This window comes from Manacus vitellinus, unplaced genomic scaffold, assembly GCF_001715985.3.
Source record: "Manacus vitellinus isolate BGI_N305 unplaced genomic scaffold, ASM171598v3 scaffold_11_pilon, whole genome shotgun sequence".
NCBI lineage: Eukaryota > Metazoa > Chordata > Aves > Passeriformes > Pipridae > Manacus > Manacus vitellinus.
This window is the reverse complement of record NW_021938895.1, coordinates 8,487,452-8,509,218: the sequence shown is the minus strand read 5'-3', so window position 1 is coordinate 8,509,218 and position 21,767 is coordinate 8,487,452. Positions and strand designations below refer to the sequence as shown.

Genomic DNA, 21,767 nt, shown 5'->3' with positions numbered 1-21,767 from the left:
CTAATTATTTAGAGATTTGTTTTCAAAATGTTACTTAAGGATTAATGACTGTAAATATTGGGGGATTTTGACAATTGTTTGCTGGAAAAATGCCTTTAGGAACAGTAGAAATACCAGAAAAAAGTATTAGAACGGAACTCTCATTTAAGTAGTTTTCCCCTATTCCTATTGTTTGTCCCTGGTCTTTTATCACTGTCAATTTGTTCATACATAAATAGCTACAGAAAATAAAGGGGAAAAAAATCAGTATTATTGTAGACAAGACTACAGAAAATTTAAATGAGCAACTAGTGTCTCCCTGCCTCATCAAAGCATATATTTTAAGCTTGTGAAATGTCCTATACATGCACTCAAAATTCTCAGCATACTCCAATGCTACAATGAGCAAGACATTCCTTTTTTTTTAAGTGATTTTTTTTTCCTCACTGGCCACAGAGGAATTGCATTTGGACATGGTCCTTTTTCCCTACATCCGCCTACTACAAACATTTGCTGCAAGTCAGTGACTCCAAAACCAAATTGTTTACAATTAACTCAAAAAGCCATTAAAAAATTGTTTCTTTGTTCCAGTTGGAAAGAGGGACAGCCAGATGTGTGGCTTGTTGATCTTGCTCTTTTCTGACCTCTGAGTGTAGGAAGAACTGCAGCTGAGGAAGGAAGTCAGCAAGTTGTGCTAATGAAGGTGAACATTGCAAAAAAAGAGCTTGCAAATCTTTTTTGTGAAAGAAAAATCTCCTGCAAAATTTTTTATTAAAAAAAGAGATAACACAAAGCTGTACTTTTTGCTATTGATGAAATATTAGAGCCTTTATTTCAGAAGAAGTCAATAATGTGTCTTTTGCTACTTTAGAAAAATTTTACCCTTTATTTCAAAAGCTTCATTAAGTTTCACTGCTGTAAATTAGCAAACAAGTCATCATTAACATCTGCTGGGAAACCATCCTTCTTTGAGGATGCAAAACTCAGAAAAAGCATTTTAATTTTAGGCTCTGACTGAGTCACAGTCTAGCACAACAGACCAAAATCTAGCATACAGCCAAATTCCAGATTGAGACTGTGCCCTGTTCTTGGGAAAACACATCTGGCCAACAATGCAAGGCAGCCCCCTACAGTTATCAGAGTACTTTTCTTCACAGGTCTTCCCAAAACATGATTATTCATTATATCTGTAAAATACTTGCCAAAGAATTAACTAGTAATCAGTGTTGAAAACCTCATTACATGGTACTCCTTGCAACAGTACAGAACAGGCCTGTACAAGGTACTCCAAGAACTGCATAGCAACAGGTGTGAAATGTTATCATCTTGTTTATAAACTTTTAATTACTTTCTAAAAAAATGTCTAACATGCATTCTGAAGTTCTACGACCACAGTGCTTATTTTATCAAGGTAGCTGAGATGTTAGTAAGTTATCGTGGCCTGAGGTGATACCCAAGGACACATTTGTGTGTGAAGTACAAATTCACTCCAGAGATTCAGCTTTAGATATTAATTCTGGCACCTCAAGCAGTTAGTGAAGCATACTTCAGGCATCCAACTTAATTGTGGAAATTAGGTTAAATGTTTGATGTTGTTCTCCCTGCATTGCTAACTTCATCTTAACAGTTCACACTGCTTTTGGTAGAAAATGATGCCTAATTCTTGTCAATCAGTTACTATTTCAGAATATACTTACCATCTGAAGACTTGAATCATCATAGTTCACCATCATAGTTCTTTGTCTAACTTAGATCTACTATGGTATTATTTAATTAAGAAACTTGCCTATGTATACTTAGAAAACAGGAAACTGAAAATGAAAACTAGTTTACTCTCTTCCCACCCCACATTCTCCTGCCCCCAAGGTCATTTAAAAGCCAACACAGATACAATTATTTAATCTGATAGGAAAATTCAAATTCTGGAGAACTAAAGCAATATTTAATGTCATACTTTTCCAAACAGTTTTAAGGGATACTGGTCATTTTAAAAATGGTCCACGAGATGCAGTCTTTCTCTTTGCACTGAGAGAAACAAAATCCTTGTCATGTGAAATTCCCAGCACAGCTCAAGGAGCTCAGAGCCATGAGCACAAAGAATTGCTTCTGTCACATCAGTATTTAGAGTTTATTATTGGCTTGTCACTGTCATATTAAGATTTGATTTTCAGAATATTTTCTTTAAAAAAAAAATCTTCAGATGCTTCTATAGCTTGTATTTTGTCAGTCTTCTGAAAAAAAATCAATCTTTAAAGTCATTAAAGGCATATTTAAGGGCTTCATTTGGAAAAAAAAGTCTTAATAACTGTAAAAGGTCTCTAATAGCAAACAGTTAGGACTTCAAAAATATATCAGGTAAAAGAAAAAAACTAATACATTTTCCTGCCAGTTGTAATTCCTATTATTTCCTGCCAATTAGCTTAATAAAAGCAGTGAAACATGCTGTAGTAATATTAACTTTCTATGGAATAATATTTGAAATAATCCGTAACTTAACAAATCTCTATTTCCTCATTTCACCCTCCTTTTTTCTCCTCATTTTCTGTTTCTTCTGACACGTCAAAAGTATTTATCTCCATTCCTACCATTTTTCCTTTTATTCTCCCTTTTCATTCTACTTGTCCTGTCTGTAAGATCTCAGTCCTCCTCACCCCTGGGGTAGATAAGCCCATGCAGAGCACTCATTTTTGAGATTCTGTCCTCTCTGGGTCAGAAGGATCATCCTGCATTTAAAAAGTAGCTTGGCCTATTAATTAGTTAAATTGCTATTATAAAATTGAATAGGTATGTCATATACATAATTCCTACTTCAAATTCCATACAACTCCAACAAAATGGAAGGCTGGAAGGCATTTTAAAGGAGAAAATAAAACTTAAAAATAAAATACGCAAAGTAGCTTCGCTGGTAAAGTATACAGTCCTTACAAGTTCACATCATTAGTTTAAAACACAGAGAAGAATAATTTCCTACACTGCAGAAATTGTCAAAGCTCTGACTGCAGCCTTTCATCTAAGTAAGTCTCTCCTGTCACCCCTCACATTCACCTTCTCTGTTGGTCCTGGGTTTATTCACCCATCCAGTGAACTGAAACAGGAATATTGCTGCCTTCGACAATGCTGGTTCCACATCCTTTGTGGCCTTAAATTAATGAATCTCTACACCTTCCAAACACCTCTGCACCTGGTTTTATTTCTTTTGAGTATACCTGCATGATTACAAACACCTTTATTTTGTGTATTACAAACACCTTTATTTTGTGTTCACCTGGATACTGTGAACCTGCTTTAACAGAAACTCAGTCAGGCTGCTGCCATGTTGGGTTTGTTTCTACCTGCAACAAATGCAAGTTTTTGTGGTCTTTTGCCCACAGCATTGCTTGTTGGATGCCTCTCATAGCAGCTTAATTAATGACATCATTCACTGTTAATAAAGCAGGGTTAGCTCAAAGAGTCTTTTCCATACTCAGTGGCTTCCACCTCTGAGAAAACACCAGATCAAAACTACCATCTAGCATAGCCTTACTTCCCACGACAAAGATATTGCCCTTCTGATCTTAAGCGTTAGATGCTGCAAGTGCCCAAGTCGAATTTCCTGTGTGTTTTACGTTTCCCAGCAGCCCAGAAAGGGCTGGCAAACAGCAGTGCTTGGGGTAGAACCAGCAGACCTGGTGTCTGTGACTCGCAGCCTGGAAACCCTGTCACAGTGCTGACCTCAACTTGGCCACATGTGTAGTGTGACCCTGAGATCTCCCTTCTGTTCCTTGTAACCTACGCAGAAAACATGGATAGCCAAATTGGCACAACCTCTAGTATTTCACTAAAAAAAGTTAATCTTCAGTGACAAATTCTCTTTTAATTACATCTACAGATCAGAACCTTCTAGCTCCTCTGCTTCCTCCTCAGTTATTGAAGTCTGCAGCTGTTCACAACCCCTTCATAGACTTCCTCATATATCAAACCTTTTCTTGCAGCAGAGAGAAACAAGAAGTTTAAAGCCAATAAAACAATTTGTTGCTGCAGATACTGGCACTGATTTCCTTGCATTGACACCAGTACTTGTTTGAGTCTGCAGTGAGCTGATGCAGAGTTCTAAACTGACAAAAGTAATCCTTCAGGAAGCCTTTGCAATCCCACAGATTTTCAGTAGCAAATTCCCTAAACCAGCATATCCTGCTGAGTGAAGTTGTTGATAGAAGAAAAGGGGCAAACAGAACTCACCTGCCACTTTGGACGGCAACGTGCTGATCAAACAACTACACACTCGATCATAAAGATAATCCTGCACATAGATGGTCATACATTTGTTGGTGCGGTTTCTCTCAGGGAATATTAAAATTTAGGGCAAGTGAACTATTATTATTTAAAAGGTCAAATAACATTGGACTCATTCAACAAAGACATAAACACTGCACAAAGTAAAGTCCAGCATATTGCACTCTTTAGCTTTCTTGCATTTCACACATAAAAGAAAGGGAGTACTTAACACAAACACTTGGTTATGTCTTACCTAGGAATACAGTGGTTCCAATTCACATTCAAAAATCCAAAGAGGTGATGCTAAACATTCAATGTCCGTCTGTCATGAGAAACATTCAAGATTACACTTGGGATCACTGTGCTTTTCCCTATCTCAATTTTCAGATTAAGCTTTCTAGTTTAAAAAAGAAATTCCCAGGAAAAATAGAAATTATTCTATTCAAAGTGAACTTTGTATCATTTAAAAATTTTTGGAGCAATATCATTAAAAAATGCAGCTGGGTCAAAACAATCAGCTACTTAAACTAAACTTTATCCCATATAATTCTGCAGAACAGAATCAATTTAAGTTGGATTTTATAATGAGCTGTTGCAAAGGCTGGTAGAACCAAAGGAAAATAATGTTGACTAATACTGGTGTGCACAGAATTAAAAGATATAATAATGAAATCATGAAAATGGGAATACATTTCCAAAACATTTAGCAATTTAGTACAACGGTTATACTTATTTGAAACAGTATTTATATTGAAAAAGTCCAGTTAAAGCAGTTCTAAGTTCAGAAATTAATTTTCCAATCTTTTGTAACTACTGAAATGAAGAATGTAATTTAAATGCCCAATAGTGATAATTTCATTCTGCAAGTGTGGTGGAGAGGGGGGATCTACTGGAAAAACAAGGGCACCAGCTCGTCCATAATGTCACTTTTTCAACCATCTAAATAAAATAACTTAGAGAGATGCAAGTTTGCTTCCAGAATAAAGGCAAAGGTAACAAGAAAAATAAATCCACTACAGAAAACTTGGAAGTGAACTTCCATTTCAACCATAACCTCAATAATGCTAATATAACTCCACAAACACTCTTCCCAGATATTCAGGTTCACTATCCACAAAACCTCAGAGGCCAAGTCATCAGTTCCATAAATCAGTTTAATTAAGTTTTAGCTTTGAAAAACACATGGTTGTGTTTCTGCAGCTATATTTATAGATATATGACTAAAAACTGGTTCTAATCTAATTATGCATTTTTATCATTTAAATTCAAAATAGTAAGAGTGCTTGATTTCTGCCTAAAGAGGAATTATCTTTTGAAACTCAGGGGAAGGGTGATGCGGTGCAGATTGGTTTTTTTCCTAAAAATACGTTCCTTACTGCAAATTATAACAATTCATTATAAAAGCAGATTAAATTAAATCAAAATGTAACACTAATTTCCCAAGTAGAACACCCACACAGGGAACTAATTAGCAACAGCTCCTCTGTGTAAACAAATCTTTGTACCAATTAGTAGCTGGTCAAGTCAGGGAACTCCCTTTCTCTAGGGGAAAAATGTCTATTTTCAGCATTGCTTTATTTTGCTGCTGGCTGCAAATTCTCTCCAGTTCTGTAGCAATGGAAGGTATTTAGAACTTATATTTCAGAGAGTTTGATGGGAACTCAGTGAAGATTTGGGGGAAAAAATGGCAGTAGAAGCCCTGTAAAAATCACACAATCATGACTTCAAAAGGGATGAGAACAAACTCTGCTCTCTGCCTAAGCCAATTCTGTCCCAAGGGTTTACACAGACCAGAACAATAACAGTGAAACAACTCAAAACAAACAGTGGAGTAAATGAAAAAAGTACATGGGAAGAAGAATTCTCAGTTGTTATTCCATAATAAGAAAGGCAAACAAATAAAAACCCCAAGGCGAGAATATTATGTCCAGATAGCATTTTTAAAGCACCAGTTAGGTGCAACAGTAAAACTACATAATAGGATGGCATTCAAGGGTGGCTGAGTGTTCATTTATCATTGACGACATTCAAATCTGCTAGACAGCTGTTCTGTGCAAGACTGAAAGTACCAGAGTTGACTCTTACCTTGTTGAAGATGACCCAGAGCCTTCCTGATATTTAGACAGAGGCTGCAATCTGTGGATTTTAAAAGTTGTTTAAAAGGACTGTTATTAATGAAACTGTTTCAATTACTAAGTAAAAATCAGAAAAGTTACTTAAATGCCTTAAATTTGCCTTTTTTTCAAAAACAAAGAATATTCCTGCAAGGTATCTTCTACTGCGTGTTACGCCCAGAGTAAAAGGTCAGTCAGTCTCTCAGTACAGACTGAACTGTTTAGGACACCAAGTTCACCCTGAAGAGTGATGCATCTTACATGGGAAAGAAGATGGGAAAGAAGCATCAGAGAACAGGCAAAGCAGGAACACCTCAGGATAAAGTGCTGGCAGCACCTCACAGAACGCAGAAATACCACTTTTCCTGCAGAGGAGTTATGTAGTAAGAGACAACTTCTGACCCTCCGGCATGACTGGGTTGCAAAAACCAGCTCTAAATATCATTGATTTTTACAGCATTTACTGGTTCAAGGTATATGAAAACATGTCCACTTCCCTCTTGACCCAACAACAGTGATGGTCTGAAAGACTTAGGAACTCCAGCACTAACTAAATTTATATAGAAAAACTAAATTTTGGAAACAAAAAACCAGCAACTATCAAGGAGTATCTCCTGTTTAACTGTATCATAAAATTACAAAAACTTTGCAACTTACACAGAACGGCTATCCCTCAGCACAACTTAAGTAGAAGCTAGGACTAAATTAGATTTTTAACAAAATACACATTCCATTCTGGAAGCTTGCTTTTAAACCTTTTAAGGAATTTATCACAGATATCCAAATTTCAGTATAAAACAAAATCAAACCAACACAAAGATCAAATGGGATCTAAGAACAATGTCAGTCCAATTCACAGAGTTATTGTGATAAACCAGTATGAAATGGGCATTAAAAAAAGACCAGGTGATGCCAGGAAGCACTTCTTGTTCACAAACAACAACTGTGTGGAATGGGCTGCAAGGCCAGTTCATTGAGGTAACGCATTTGGACTGAGAGAGATGTGGTTGAGTGGGAGAGCAAGTGCCATGGGAGGGGAAAGAGGATAAACCACTCTGCAAAGTTTCAAGTTTCCAGTTTCAGGTATTTAAAAAGGAATATTCCTTTAGAAGTGGAGATAAAGAGCCCAAGACTGATATCAGAATTTTCCATAGGAAAGCTGAGGAGAATGAAGAGGAAGAACACTTTAATGTGTTTATAAAATAAATATAAAGACACTTCTTGCAACATTGTTGCAAGGGTAAAGAAACAAATTTATGAGCAAGCGCTCTTCTCCTGGAGAGAATTTGCAAGTTAGAAAGAAAGGAAAGGAATCATTCCTTAACATCAGCAAGATAAAAATGGACAGAAATAAGACACTCTGGGAACCTTAGCAAAACCTTAATGCTGCCTTAAGGGAAGGATATCAACAAGGAGGCAAACCATCACATATTAACATGGAAGAAAAAATTCTCTTTTCATGTTTTGGTAACATCCAGTAAGTCAATTTATCCCTAGTTAAAATGCATTTATACAATAAAACACAGGAATCAGTTTGGTTCCCTCAGCATAGTAGTCTGGGGGACCTGCTGGGAGTAAAGCTTATTATCCACCCAGGGATTTGAGCAGTCGTAGTTCACAACCAATTTGACTTAAGGAAAAACACAGCTGCTATTTTGAAAGTTTCCTGCTGTGTAAGAAATAATTAAGGCTGTACGATCAGTATTCAATGAAGCATAAATAGCAAAGATGCTAAATTAATTCTATTTGCAAATGAAGAGTTAAGTGAAGCCGCATTACAGAATGGACTACGTAATGTTGTAGTTCAAAGGCAAAACAGAAGAGTTAAATAAGATGAAGTGTGTGTCAGAGGCCAGACTCTCAATCCTAACTATGCAACCACAATATTATTTCATGTTTTTGAAGTCCTTTACCCAAGAACTAGAAAGTACAAGTTCCAAAATCAAGCAAAGAATTATATTCTGATTTAAGATACAAAAAATAAAAAAGGAGTAGCAGCTAAACACACTTATCAATGTATATACTGAAAAAGCACAGACTCATTAAAACCTTTATTACCAAGCTTTACTATATAAATATTATGCAGAAAGATGCAAATGATGTTGATGGTAATGCAGGTAATTCAGGGCAGCTCATCCTTAAAGCATCCTGACCTGAGCTTTGATTCTCTCCCCACGCAATCCTCATACCACAAACTGCACCAGATAGCAGGAATTCCCAGTGCAGGAATGGCACTTAGCCTGTCACTGTCTATGCCGGGACTGGAAGCTTAGTTCCTGACCACTGGACCACTTCCAGGTGGAGGAATATATGGCATGTTCACCAGGACGCCTACGCCATCCCAACAGCTATTCCTCAAGTACTGCAGAAGGAAGGTGGTGAGACAGATGGTTGTGCTCCACAGACTAGAGTCAACCCTTGAGTTGTCTGTTGGACCAGACACTGTTAAGTCATTAGGACTCTAATACCTTTAACACTGCTTAAAGAAAAAAAACCACCCACACACAAAACTTCACACCCTTCAGTTTTTGCTAAATATAAGGTTAGGCTTGCATCTCCTTGACAAAGGCAAACAGCCAATTAGTAAAAAAGGGCTGAGACATTTGCTTAAGACAGGGATTCCCCAGGGAAAACCTAAAGATCATGCCAACTCAGGTTTGCACTAGTAGGTTGCTGCTGCTCCTTTAGCTAACAGAAGGCAAAGCTTAGGTCAGGGATAAATTTTACTCTACTGCCAAGATATACATCCTTTGGTTGAGGACACTGTACATGCCATCTGCTTACACTGAATTTATTAATTTTGATTTAAAATTCCAGGCCATAATTCTTAAAAAATACATATATTTTTTTAAGCAATTGTTTTCAAAGTTGCTGATTATACCTGCATATTCCCTGGGGTTTGTCTTACCAAAAAAATTGTGAAACTCAATTATTCTACGATGTTAAGTTGCTCTGGATTATTTTTCCTGCTTTCCAGACACAGCCTCTCACTTCCAGGTTTGAAAGATTTTTTTCTCCTACCTTTCAAAGACAATGCTGCCATTGCCTTCCCAAAGAAGCATCTGAATCCCAGCTTCCTGGAAAGCAGGATCTTTGGCCACATGTATGTCAGAAAATAAAACAGACTAAGGCACACAGCCACGCTCTGGGCTTGGAACCAACAAACATGGTACAGCTTGTAGCTGGACAACTAAAATCCTGTTCCTCCAAAACAGCCTGGCCAGATCCAAACAGCCTTTTGGAAATGGTCCATCTCTCTCCTAACCCCAGAACTATGCTTGGGCATTATCTGTGAGAGTGTTAGTTGGCACAGGACAAAACCGTGTCATGAGCAGTACTAAAAATGTAACAGTAGAGTTGCATGCCATATTCACTCCTTATTTAGTTCCTACTATGAACACGCATCACAAATACAGTACCCAGCTGCTTCTGGAGAATATCATTTTTAGAAGTTAATTCCATAAGCAGACACGTGCATTTCAGAATTAACAGGTCACCTTTTCCAGGCTTTATAGCTTCTAGCTTTAATATCACATCCTCACCTAGGTGGTTGTTGCTTTCAAACCAAGGGAACAGAACAATATAAACATGTAACAGTTGGGCATTTGTGTTTCTGCATGTATTATATGCAGCACACGTGAAAATTTACACTCTAGGTTTTTGCAGTTTTTTAATGTGTTCAGGCAGACTAAACATGAGCATCTGACTTCTTAATTTCGGCAAGCCTAGACTGCTGCCAGCAGAACATTGGCCCTGACTGTCAGCTGGTATAGAGTGGGCATAGCTCTACCAGCAGCATCCCAATGCAGAGCAGCTGAAACTCTGCTTCTCCAAACCCCACCCACATCAGTGTGATGAACAAGGAAGAAATTCACCGTATCAAGATCAGCATTTTTGGGACAAATCTGTGTTTTTTTCAATAATTCACAAAGTTATATATGTCTTCACAAATTGTTTCTCTCTTCTAAGTCAGAAATCCCAACTTTAAAAAATTTAATGCAAACCTGAATCAGAAACATTTACCCTTATTTTGCACAAAAAAGAACATAAGCAAGAAGTTCTTGTAAACACAAGAGAGGCACAAAAAATTTTTCCAAAGGAAAGAAAACTACCATGATGCAAATCTGAATGTAAATATTATACTTGGCAAAAATTACTGTGTGTAAAACTTTGTACAGATGTGATTGTGCAGTGTCATGGGGTACCAAAAAGTCATCCGGACAGTACAAAAACATACACCCCTTTTACAGCTGCTGACCTAAAGATGATGGTTCTTAAGTCTCAATTCAGCTTACCTTCTTGTCTTAAAAGTGTAAGGGTATTGTGTATTGGATTTCCGTGGCAAGGTTTTGGTAGCAGGAGTGAGGTGGAGGGGAAACAGGACAGGATGACACAACCCACTACTGGCCAAGGCCGAGCCCATCAGCGATGGTGCAGTACTTCTGGGATAACAGTTACAAAGGTGGAAAAAAAATGCTGCAGAACAGCAGCTAGAGATAGGAGTGAGAGTATGAGAGCAACAACCTTGCAGATCCCAAGGTCAGTGCAGAAGGAGGGGCAGGAGGTGCTGAGATTCCCCTGCAGTCCGTGGTGCAGCTGTGTCCCTGCAGCCATGGGCATCCACGAGGGAGCAGAGATGCACCTGCAGCCTGAGAAGGACTCCACTCCAGAGGAGGTGGATGGATGCTCAAAGGATTTTGACCCCATGGGAAGCCTATGCTGGAGGAGGCCCCTGGTAGGACCTGTGGACCCATGGAGAGAGGAGCTCATGCTGGAGCAGGTTTGCTGGCAGGTCCCCTCACAGGGGACCCACACTGGAGCAGCCTGCTCCTGAAGGACTGCATCCTGAGGGAGGGATCACATTGGAGCACTTTGTGAAGAACTGCAGCCTGTGGGAAGAATTCACATTAGAAAAGTTCATGAAGGACTGTTTCCTGTGGGAGGGACCCCATGCTGGAAGAGGGGGAAAGAGTGTGAGGAGGATGGAGTGGCAGAGGTGTGCTGAACTGACTGCAACCCCCATTCTCCATCCCCCTTGTGTAGCTTGAGGGAAAGAGACAGAGAATTTGGGAATGAAGTGGAGCTCAGGAAGAAGGGAGGGATGGGGGAAAGGTGTTTTAGGATTTGAGTTTATTATTAATTATCCTACTCTGATTTGATTAAGTCAAACTAATTTCCCCAAGCGGAGTCTGTTTTGCCCATGACAGTCACTGGTGAGCGATCTCTCCCTGCCCTTATCTCGACTCACAAGCCTTTCATTATGTTTTTTCTTCCCTGTCAAGCTGAGTAGGTCAGTGATAGAGCAGCTTCAGTGGGCACCTACCACCCCGACAGGGTCAATTCACCACAGTATTGACAAAACTGCTTATTACTCTGTCAAACTTTGACCACCCATTTATAACCATTGGAGTACTGGCTGCCAATCTGGTCCAGTGAGTTCACTTAATCATCCATCTAATAACCACCTGCCTCAACCTAATAGTCCCATATGATGAACTCCCATAGCCTGATTTACCCAGGAATACTTTAATCATAGTGCCTTGAACTACAGGTACAATTTCAGTCTTCCAAAGAGATGAAAAATGACAAATTTATCTCAACAGTGATGTCAACACCCAACTAAAGACCATCACTCCAATTAACCAAAAAACCATCAGATCTTTCGAGAAAAACAACCAAAAGCCCACCCACATATGTGAATCAACAAATTTATTAAATCCTAGTGATGATAACACTGGAGGCATGAGACAGACATCTGTTTTTCACAGATCTTGGCCTACATCCTAGTTCTGATGTGAAAAAAAACCACAAAGCAACAGCTAAAAAGAAAAATTAAAAAATTACTTTAGATCCAGAATTAGTATGATTCTTTTCTTTTGTTCCCAGGATACCTACAGCGACACTAGAAAAGGGTGATGCCAGAAAAGGGACTGCTCATTAAGATCTTAATTTTCTCCAGCTCCCTTTGGGCTCCTTGACAAACTGCTTCATTTCATATGAAAGTAAATGTTTGGGTCAAAGATCTCCACTTTTCACAGCTGTCAAAGAAAAAAGTCTGGTTTACACAGACACATCCATTCTGCTGTGATTTCTAAAACATCTTGTGTTGGGCTGAGCAAGAAGAGAGACAGCTGATTTACGTGCCCCCATGTCAAATCGTTTCACAGCATCAGTAAATAAAGGGAACATACAAGGCTGACTAAACCCAAGCTGATCAATACTGTGAATCATCGACTCAGAGATGGCTTTGAACACACACGCAGGACATCAGCTGGCAGCATGGTTGGAGCTGACCATCCTGGTGCTGGCAGAACCAGGAGCCCATCACACACCACCCATGCTAGAAGCTCATTTAGAGCTGTTAATTGCCTTTGCTCTATGGAGAAAATGTGACCCTCATTAGTGGCAAGGCTGTGCTTTTTCTCAGAATATACCAAAGGAAGTCAGGCAACTCTTGCCCTACTGTACACCAAGAGTCACTGTGAGACTGCAGAGTAAGCAGGCTCATGGACTTCTCGTAAAGACACAGAGTTATTCAGATATTGGTCTCTGAGCAAGTCTTCAGAGAATCACCCAATTAGTCTGTTTGCTGGAAAAGCTGGAGATGAAGCTTTTTAACGGTCCAAAATTAAGCAATGAATTCAGGCATGTCTACCTACAGTCACTGGCACAAGATGGGAGAATACCACATACAGTCATTCCTTAACAACCAGCAGGAAAGTGTCTGCAGGTTTGAAGGATAGCCTAATCCCTAGGAACTGGGGCTATCTCCTTTCCAAACACATTTATATCCAGCTTCCCTTTAGAATCTTTCATCCGTGCAGAAAACAAAAAAAAAAAAAAAAAAAAAAAAAAAGAGAAGTTATTAAAAGAATGAAATGTTTTACTTCAATGTCAGCTGAAGGAAATACTACCACATGCTTTGCTAGCAATACCACATTAAAACACGGAAAGCAGAATGTCTTGTACCATGTACAAGAAACAAAGCTACCTGAATAACTTCCCCCCCCGCCACCTCGTCTTGTGATTCTCTCTAGAGCAAGTCATATGGCAGCACTTTTCTCCTTTTATGGGCAAAAAAAAAGGAGAAAGGAAGTCAGCAGCCGAGCAGGACTGCAGTGCCACATGAATCAAGCAGCTCAGAGCTGTTCTACTCCTCACTCATCCCTACCTCGGTGCATTATGGATATACACCCTGAAAGAGGGACACTATGAATCAACTGCCACTTAATGCATATATAATTACATGTCACTGAGTGTTTCACGCTGAACTCGTTACTACAGAATGTATTAAAAACCAAAGGATAGAAGGTATATAATATATTTGCATTTGCTTATCTACCATCTCCTCCCTTTGTGTGCATGTCCTGTCAATAGCAGGCAAAGTGCTTCTTTGGGAAACAGCTGTAGTGATAGTGTGACACTGAGCAGCAATTAAAATTATAGTGCTTTCTGCTGCATGAATTTCCACGTGTCCCACACCTCCCCAGTGCCCACCACCCACACCCAGCTTGGTCCTTCTCTTCAGCTGCTCTACAAGACAGATTCAGGGAAAGTTATTCATGATCCAACTCAGCAAATTTGTTTTTTTTTTTTTTTTTTTTTTTTTTTTTTTTTTTTTTTTGAGAGAGAGAACAGTGGAAATCTCATTAGCTCAATTTTAGGGAAAGGTAAATGATACACAAAATTCCCTATGTATCAGGCAAAAAAAAAGGAATAAAAGCCTTGTTGTTATTTTATCAATAGAAAGAAAGAAATCATTGTTTCTGCCCCAATAACCAATACCAGACAACATGAGGACTCCCATCCGTAAACATCTACCGTACTGAGAAACTGTAAAGAAACCCACCTCCTCTCCATGTGTAGGTGATGGGATCAAGAATTTGTAAGAACTCCCCTCTCCTGTCCAAGCACAGGCAACAGGATCCATCAGCCAGATCACCATTGTGTACACATGGCCACCCGTGGGACACCTGCTGTGGAGTCTGGGAACATACCTGTCAGTCCTACAGGTACCCATCCTCCACTCAGAGCCACCTTGCTTTCCCTCAGCTGTTTATGTGCAGTCATTCCTAGTGTTATCTGATTATTACAACTTAATTTGACTATTACAACTTATTACAACTTGACTACTTTATTTGGGAGTGATGATGAAAACAACTGAATTCAATTACATGAGCTATGCTTGCTGGGTCATGGCCCACGCATTTAAGTTAAAATGCAGATAAGCATTTCCAGGGTCAGAGGCCCTGTCCTTAAAACATTTTTTTTTTTTTTAAGGAAGGAAACAGTCTCCCTGGTTATCAGATCATTATCAGGTCAGATCAGATGGCCAAAACAGCAGAGTAAAATAATCTCATCATTTTTTGAAGTCCAGCACTACTCTTACACAGAACATGGAATTTTTGTTAAAAATATATGTATAATGTATATATTCCTTACTGTTAAAGATTAATCATTTATTCCTTGGAAGCTTTGAAGTGTTTCAAGAATGTATTTAATTCTCTATTGACAAATGTTATTTCATTATAAACATGGACTGTTTCTTTAAAAAATAGTATTTTAATCTGTAGGTGTCCCTTTGCCTTATAAATTAGAAGACATTGAATAACAGTAACTGCCAAAGTACAAACACTTTATTACAATTGTGGTGACTCAGACTGTCAGGATTTGGCAGCCCACAGTGTTCCTCAGCAGCAGAACAAAAGGGGATTTTTTTTTTTGGCAGTTTTACTTTTAGTTCAGTAAAGGACAACATGATACTGTCTGTGTCTTAATGAATCAAAACCTCAGTAAAACAAAGGCATAAGTAGTTGGAGCCCAATCATTTTGTGTCTCACGGTATAAAAATGGACAAAAAAATAGATATATATTATCTATACATCTAAGGCCTCTAACACATGTGCTCTCCCCTGGTCTTTTGGGAAAAAAATAAAATAAACAAAAGTAGCACTGTTATCTAGTTGCAGAAATACCAATCACTTCTACAGGCAACACAATCCCAAAATATCTCAAGATCAGGAATTATTTTCTGTTTTCCTGTTGAATACAAGAGATGTTGACAGCAAATTTTAAGTGGATTTTTTAATCTTTTCACTAATTAAAAATATAAACCCCATAGACCTAAATATCACACTATAACAGAATCTCTCAAGTATTCAGAGCATAAAACACATTTTGAGAAAGATTCATTTTCCAGCATCCCCATCATGATCTCATCTGGAATGGCAAACTGCCCCCACAGTAATTGGTATTACAGAGCCCTGCTGAAGCACAGCCTTGTGAGAGGGTGAGGAAAGTGCTCCAGTCCTACAGGGCTTTTATGCTTTAATAATAAAAACATAAGAAAAACAGAGAATTAGCAGATTCAAATTCCTCTGCCACCATCAAGGATTAGGGAGAGGATTACAGACTTATTTCCAGAATCTTCTAAAGATGCCAACGTCCATCATGAAATCTTTATCTGAAGGAGTCACCAACTGCCTACAGATGATCCTTGAAGCAGAGCACTGTGCAATTGCAGAGCTATACAGTACATGGAGTCAGACCATATATGTGTGGGTGGGAGAAAGTATAACTGAGACAAAATTAGACTATTCCTGGAAACAAATGTAACAAATTTAACAGCCTTAATAGCCTTCTCAAATCTAAACAGGTCTGAGCAACTCTTGAGAAATACTATTACAGAATTTTCCTCCGCCATTGCTTCCCTCCTCAGTTTCCACAGCATTATAGGAATCCCCTCCAAAAAATCAGGACCAGCAGATCACCTCTACTAAATAAATACCACTGTACATCTCCCATGAAAGCTATTTAAACACAATTCTAGAATCAATTTACTGGAGAGAGGATCATACAGATCAGTTATCAGAGAGAATTTTCCTTCTTCTCCAAAACCAATTCTGCTCTGTAAGTGGCACCATCACTCAGCATTTCCACACCAGCTAACAACAGTAATGAATTTTTGCCCCACAGCTCCACACCACTATTAACATGCATGAGAGAAACCAGAAGATGAACTTTCTCCCCCTCTTCCCAGAAAGCCATTAACTCAAGCTAACCTTCCAGATTTAATCTGGGGCAGCTGCAAAATGAAAATTATAATGATCAAGTTAGGTATTAAATACACTCGCAATAAAGAAAATAAAACAGAAAGCAGGTTATCTTTGAAAAACAAGAAGACAAGCCCTTCCTCCCACTTCTTAGTCTAACTACATTCAGCCTAGGCAACAATAGTCTTAGGACACTACTGAGCTCAGTTCAGTTGCAGAAGCAAATAGTATTCAGCTGTTTTAAAATATCCCACCTTACTGGCAGGCGCTACAGGACATGGATCCATGCAAGACATGGGTCTCCTGGCGGCCTCACATCTGCACCAAGATGTGATGGATGTCGTACAGCATCTCATCAAGGACAAGGCACCTACACTGGACAACTGAATTAAACTGGACTCAAATTGTGTTCTAAACTCAAACTAAAGACTTTCTCCTGGAGTCCTCAGTCTTGCCAAATTCTGGCCTCCAACTCCACCCCCCAAATTTATACTCTTCTTAGATTTATTAGTCCATATGAGTCTAGAAGCACAAATTGGACTCAACAGGAGAATTTTGAGCATGGCTACAACAAATTTGGGTAAGGGAAAGTAAGATAACTGGGATAGTAAGCAGAAAACCATTTAGTAACAAAGTTCTGAAGGCTGTACCTTAAACTGATGTCTCCTATTCCTGGAGGCTCGAGAGGTACCAATGTTATTAAAAAGGGTTGTAAAACCCTCAGGCCTCCCCAGTATCAAGATACAAAGTTATTCTTTTCACAAGCTCCTGAGGAAAGGAGTCATGCAATTTTGAAGTTTCGGATGAGAGAGCAGGAGCATGCCCCCAAGCACCATCGAGCAATTTAAAAGCATCAGGAAAGCAACCACAGAGGAAGTAAAAGTGGGTGGTAGGCTCTTTTCAGGTTGAGAGACTGGCTCCCAACCACATTTCTGCACACCAGGGTAGTGCCCTAAACCACAGTCCTAAGATTATTCCTGCTGAAGCCATGAAATGGAAAAATATTCACTGGATGAAACAATGAAACACCTATAGAAACCAGATTTCCCTCACCTGAATGCCTTAATCACAGGGCAGGAGTCACTCTCCCTCTGGCCTAATTACTGTTTGGGGTGCTTTTCAAAGTAACACAGTTGCAGGTGAAATAAAGGACACCTTATGACACGCTGCTTGTTGCACTCTCTTGGGAAGAAGGTGATGTTAGCTAAAGGTACTTAAAGCTGAAAAGAGGACAGAGAATCAAGCATCATATTTAATGAGTACAGGATGCAACTAATGCAACATCAAACAAAGAGAGATTAACATCACTGCAAATGCTTCTACCTCAGGTTTGAGGTAGAATGCATTTATTTCTTAGCAAAACAGGCTTTTCAAATCCTGAGGAAACATTTCCATCTCTGGATGCCAAATGCAGTGAGGCAGGAGAGAGATGCCACTCTCCAGAACAGTCTCTGGTAATAGCTCTGGATGGATGCAGAAATGAAGCTCTGTGCATCTCATTTTCTTCACAGTAAAAAATGTAGAAAAGTGTGCTTTCAGACAGGGGCTTTAAGACCATCAACCTTAGCTTTGAGGCATCTAATTGTAAAATAGGCCACTCAAATAATTTATGAATTCAGGCAGTAATACAGCAAGGAAAAGGATTCCCCCTCTGCCCAAATCCCATAAATTATATATAAAAAAGCTTCTAACAACTATTTAAATTTTAAGTTAAACCTATGTGTATCAGAGAGATACAGGAGAGTACAGTCAGTGTAAGTCTACACATCCCCTTAAAAACACCCAACCACCTCCAGTGTTATTAAATTGTGAAAACTCGCACTCTGTCATCCAGAGCTCACCACAGACAAATAGGATCAAACTCAAGATCCCAGTATGCTCCATGCCACATTCTAGACATGACAACTCCCACGCCATATCGATGCTCTTCAACATGCCTGAGGGACACATGCTTGTGAATTATATTTATTAAGTCTTGAACCAAACCAGACCAGCACACAGAGAGACACATAACACCACTGGAAGGTTCCACCAGGCTACTGGAACCTTCAAAATTAACTTTTCACATGTTACAAATGTCATAAGTTCCTTACACAGATTTACTCAAAAATAAGCCTGGGACTTACGCATTAGCTTCACCTTTTGCACTGCCAGTTATCCAAACCATGATGTTAAAAGTCAACCTGTCCACTATGAACAGTGCTACAGAAGTACTGTTGTTATGGATAAAGAAAAAAAAAAAGGCAAACAGAAGTCCCAGAGAGCACTGGTTTTGTAATCTATTGAGAAGTTCATAAATTAGACAAGAGTATTTCAACTGCTAGCATGCAAAAGTAACTGTTCTTGAGTAAAGATAAGGCTGACTGATGTTTAACTAAATCTCATGGTTGGCATTATTTCTAAACATTTTAAATCCACAATACTAAATAAAAATCTTTCAAGCACCTGTGCTGTACTGGGTCACATCTGTCCTAAAAGGTATTTGTCCTATATCTATTACTGTTAGTTTTTCTGTAGAATCCACTACTGCTACCAGTTTAAACCAAGAACTTCTATAAGCAGTAAGTAAAGATAAGACACACCTTTCATTTTAATTGGAAGCGGGAATTGGAATTTTGTGAAAGCAGAAGAATGGCAAATTCTTGGTACTTCACAAGAATTCAGATCTGTACATCTCACATCACTGATGTTGCTCTCATCATCATTCCCAGCAGTGCATAGCAGCTTCTATTACAATTTTAATTTAAACAACAAAATTAAAATTTATGACTGCATTTTTGTAGCTCTCAAGCTGCCCCATATATTAAGTATTTTAATTCATGCCTCTCAAACTGTTTTCTCTGATTTAGTGTTACTGTTTTGCATTCCTAGATAACATGAGTAGAAAGCACTGCTAAAAGAATGATTGGTAATATTGAAATGGATCCAAATACATTCTGAATTCAGTACAAGGGAAACACTAAAAGCTTTCAGCTCCTTCAAATCAACATACGTTGCTGGCATGCATATGCCTCTGTACATTGATGTTATAGGTCACATTGACAGTCAGTTTGTCTCCAGGGATTTAACAGACCTAATGATGTCTGGATCGTATACAGGTTTTGGATATAGAATAGCATTTTTCTGGTTTGTATAAAATCTGAATTGAATTATCAAGTTCATGTGCTGCTGCATGTAGTGTGCACCTAGTGCTAAAGAATGCCAGTGACTCTACAAAAATATTTTACAGTTTCTCTAAAAACTCTAATTAGGAGGGTATTTGAAAGTAGATAGAAATACGATTGACTAAAGAGGTCTTACTTGTAGTATCTGTACATCTATAAAATATTACTTCTGTCAAAGTACTGGAATGGTTATTCATCTAAATAACATTTTATATTACTGACAGACATTTTAAGCTCTCATTTTGTATAACACATAACGTGCAAATCTGCAACATACTGCACATGCAAATCCTCAATGTCTTTGTGAGGCTACCATACTGCTGAGGCCAAAACATTTCAGCCTGACAAAACAGTGTCAAAAATGATGTCATGAGGACAAGCTAAGCACACTAACAATGAATTATCTTCTCAGCACTGTAAAATTCTCTAATAGACTCACTATTATGGCAAAATGACATCCGCTGACAGTAACTATGCAGTAGTATCCAAGATGGTCATCAGTTTTCCTTTTTGACTTAATCAAGGTTTTTTTTTTACTCTAATTACTGGCATACATTGTCTTTTTAATCACTTGTTTTTTGTTCATTTTCTGTTTTTAATAAAGAACAGAAGTTCACAGGAAAAAAATGCATCACTGCAAAAACAACACAGAAAGGTACTGAAAAAGTACAGAGCACAATACAATAAAACATTGCACAGTCTTTGAGAAACCAGAATTCAGAAAACCTTGTAACCTTGTAAACCAGTAACCCAGAAAGCCTTGCTTATGTTTGCTGTAGTTTACATAGACTGAAATCTTAAAGACCAGATAAACTATACTACAGTTGTTCAAGCTGAAGAATTTTATTCTTAATTGCTACCTTACGCTTTTTATGAACCTAAGTCAGACCCTTCATGATATTCCCATGACCTGTAATTTCATTTCATTAAAACTTTTTTTTTTAAGTCTACCCTAGGAAGTAGTAGGGGTTTATTATTAGTTTATAATTTGGGCCTAGTGAGGTGGGAGAGTGGGGGTAGAACAGGAGAGCAGAAAAGATATTTAAACATGAGAAGTTACAAGGTTGATCTTTTTATACTACTTTTAAAAAGTACATTGCTGGTGTATCAGTCTTCCTAACCCGTTATAAAAACACAAAAGTTACCATAACAGCGAAAAGGGAAGTATCAGCTCAGTTCTTCCCTGTGTAATAGGAGTTGGGGTATTTTTGTAGAGCTGTGCTGAGCACGTGAAAATCTTTGCCCACAAGGGAACCTCATGTCACGACAGTATTTCATGCCAGATCTCCCCACCTAAGAGTTCACTGCCAAAGTTGTTTTCATTTTTTTCTGACCTTGCAGATGGTCAAAACAGAAGCAGCAAAGGAAACACACTTCTGTCCCCCTTACCTTACCCCTTCCCCATACACATATAAACTGCCTTTAGAACTGGTAAACAAAATCAGAGAGCACAAAGATGGGCTGTACGACAATCAGAGTCTACCAGGAACAGGCTGGAAACCAACGCACATCAGCACCCTCGGCAAGTTATTAGCAACACCACTGAAAGCCTGTGCAATTAAGAGCCTCGCTGTGTTGCCAGCGAATTATGGAGCATTCGATTTTACACAGTGGCGTCATGTATTATCAAGACCATAGCACAATAAACCCCACATAAATAAAATTAAAGCTAAACGGTCTCGAAATCAAATTAGGGGAAAAAGTAATAATAGGAAGAATGGATGCAAGCGTGGTATCTGTTCACTGTAACACCTCTCAACATGGACAGCGATTCCAAAGAGAGGCAGGCAGCATTACAGAGCCTGTTTTTCATCTGTCGTCTAGGTACATCCCTCTGGAAACACCACGCTTATGCCACCCCCCATCCAGCAACTACCAGCAGCTGGAGCAGAAAGTTTTCGGTATAATCAAAGTTGGAAGCTTAATCTCCCTTTCTCCCCCCAGTACTCACTCCAGCCACGAACAGCGGCGCGCTGTGTGACCAAGACCCCGGACCAGCGCTGGAGCCCGGCCGGACTGCCCCGGGCCGGGTCCCCGCACGGGAGCTGCTCGTCCCCGCGGCCGCGGCGACTCCGGCACCACCCCCCGGCAGCGACAACCCGGACACTTCCACCCAGGAGGGCCAGTGGCTGGGGAAGCGTCTCCCCAGGCTGGGGCGAGGCCAAGCGGGGAACCTCCACTGGGGTTCGCACCGCACCCGATGC

The 21,767-nt window shown here is 39.1% G+C and overlaps 1 protein-coding gene across 6 annotated transcripts in view; it reads right to left on the bottom strand.

The window, feature by feature from the left end:
* The window catches only part of FAM49A (family with sequence similarity 49 member A), a 53,122-nt gene extending 31,534 nt beyond the window's left edge, over nt 1-21,588 (bottom strand). For 2 of the 6 annotated variants that reach the window (XM_029965807.1, XM_029965805.1), the window contains exons 1-3: nt 21,515-21,588; nt 6,319-6,369; nt 4,487-4,555 (exon numbers count right to left, since the gene is read on the bottom strand). The gene's annotated coding sequence lies outside the window, so the exon portion shown is untranslated. The remainder of the gene's footprint in view (nt 1-4,486; nt 4,556-6,318; nt 6,370-21,514) is intronic. The other 4 variants (XM_029965809.1, XM_029965808.1, XM_029965811.1 and 1 more) reach the window with 4 other exon arrangements.
* Nucleotides 21,589-21,767: the final 179 nt, after the last annotated feature.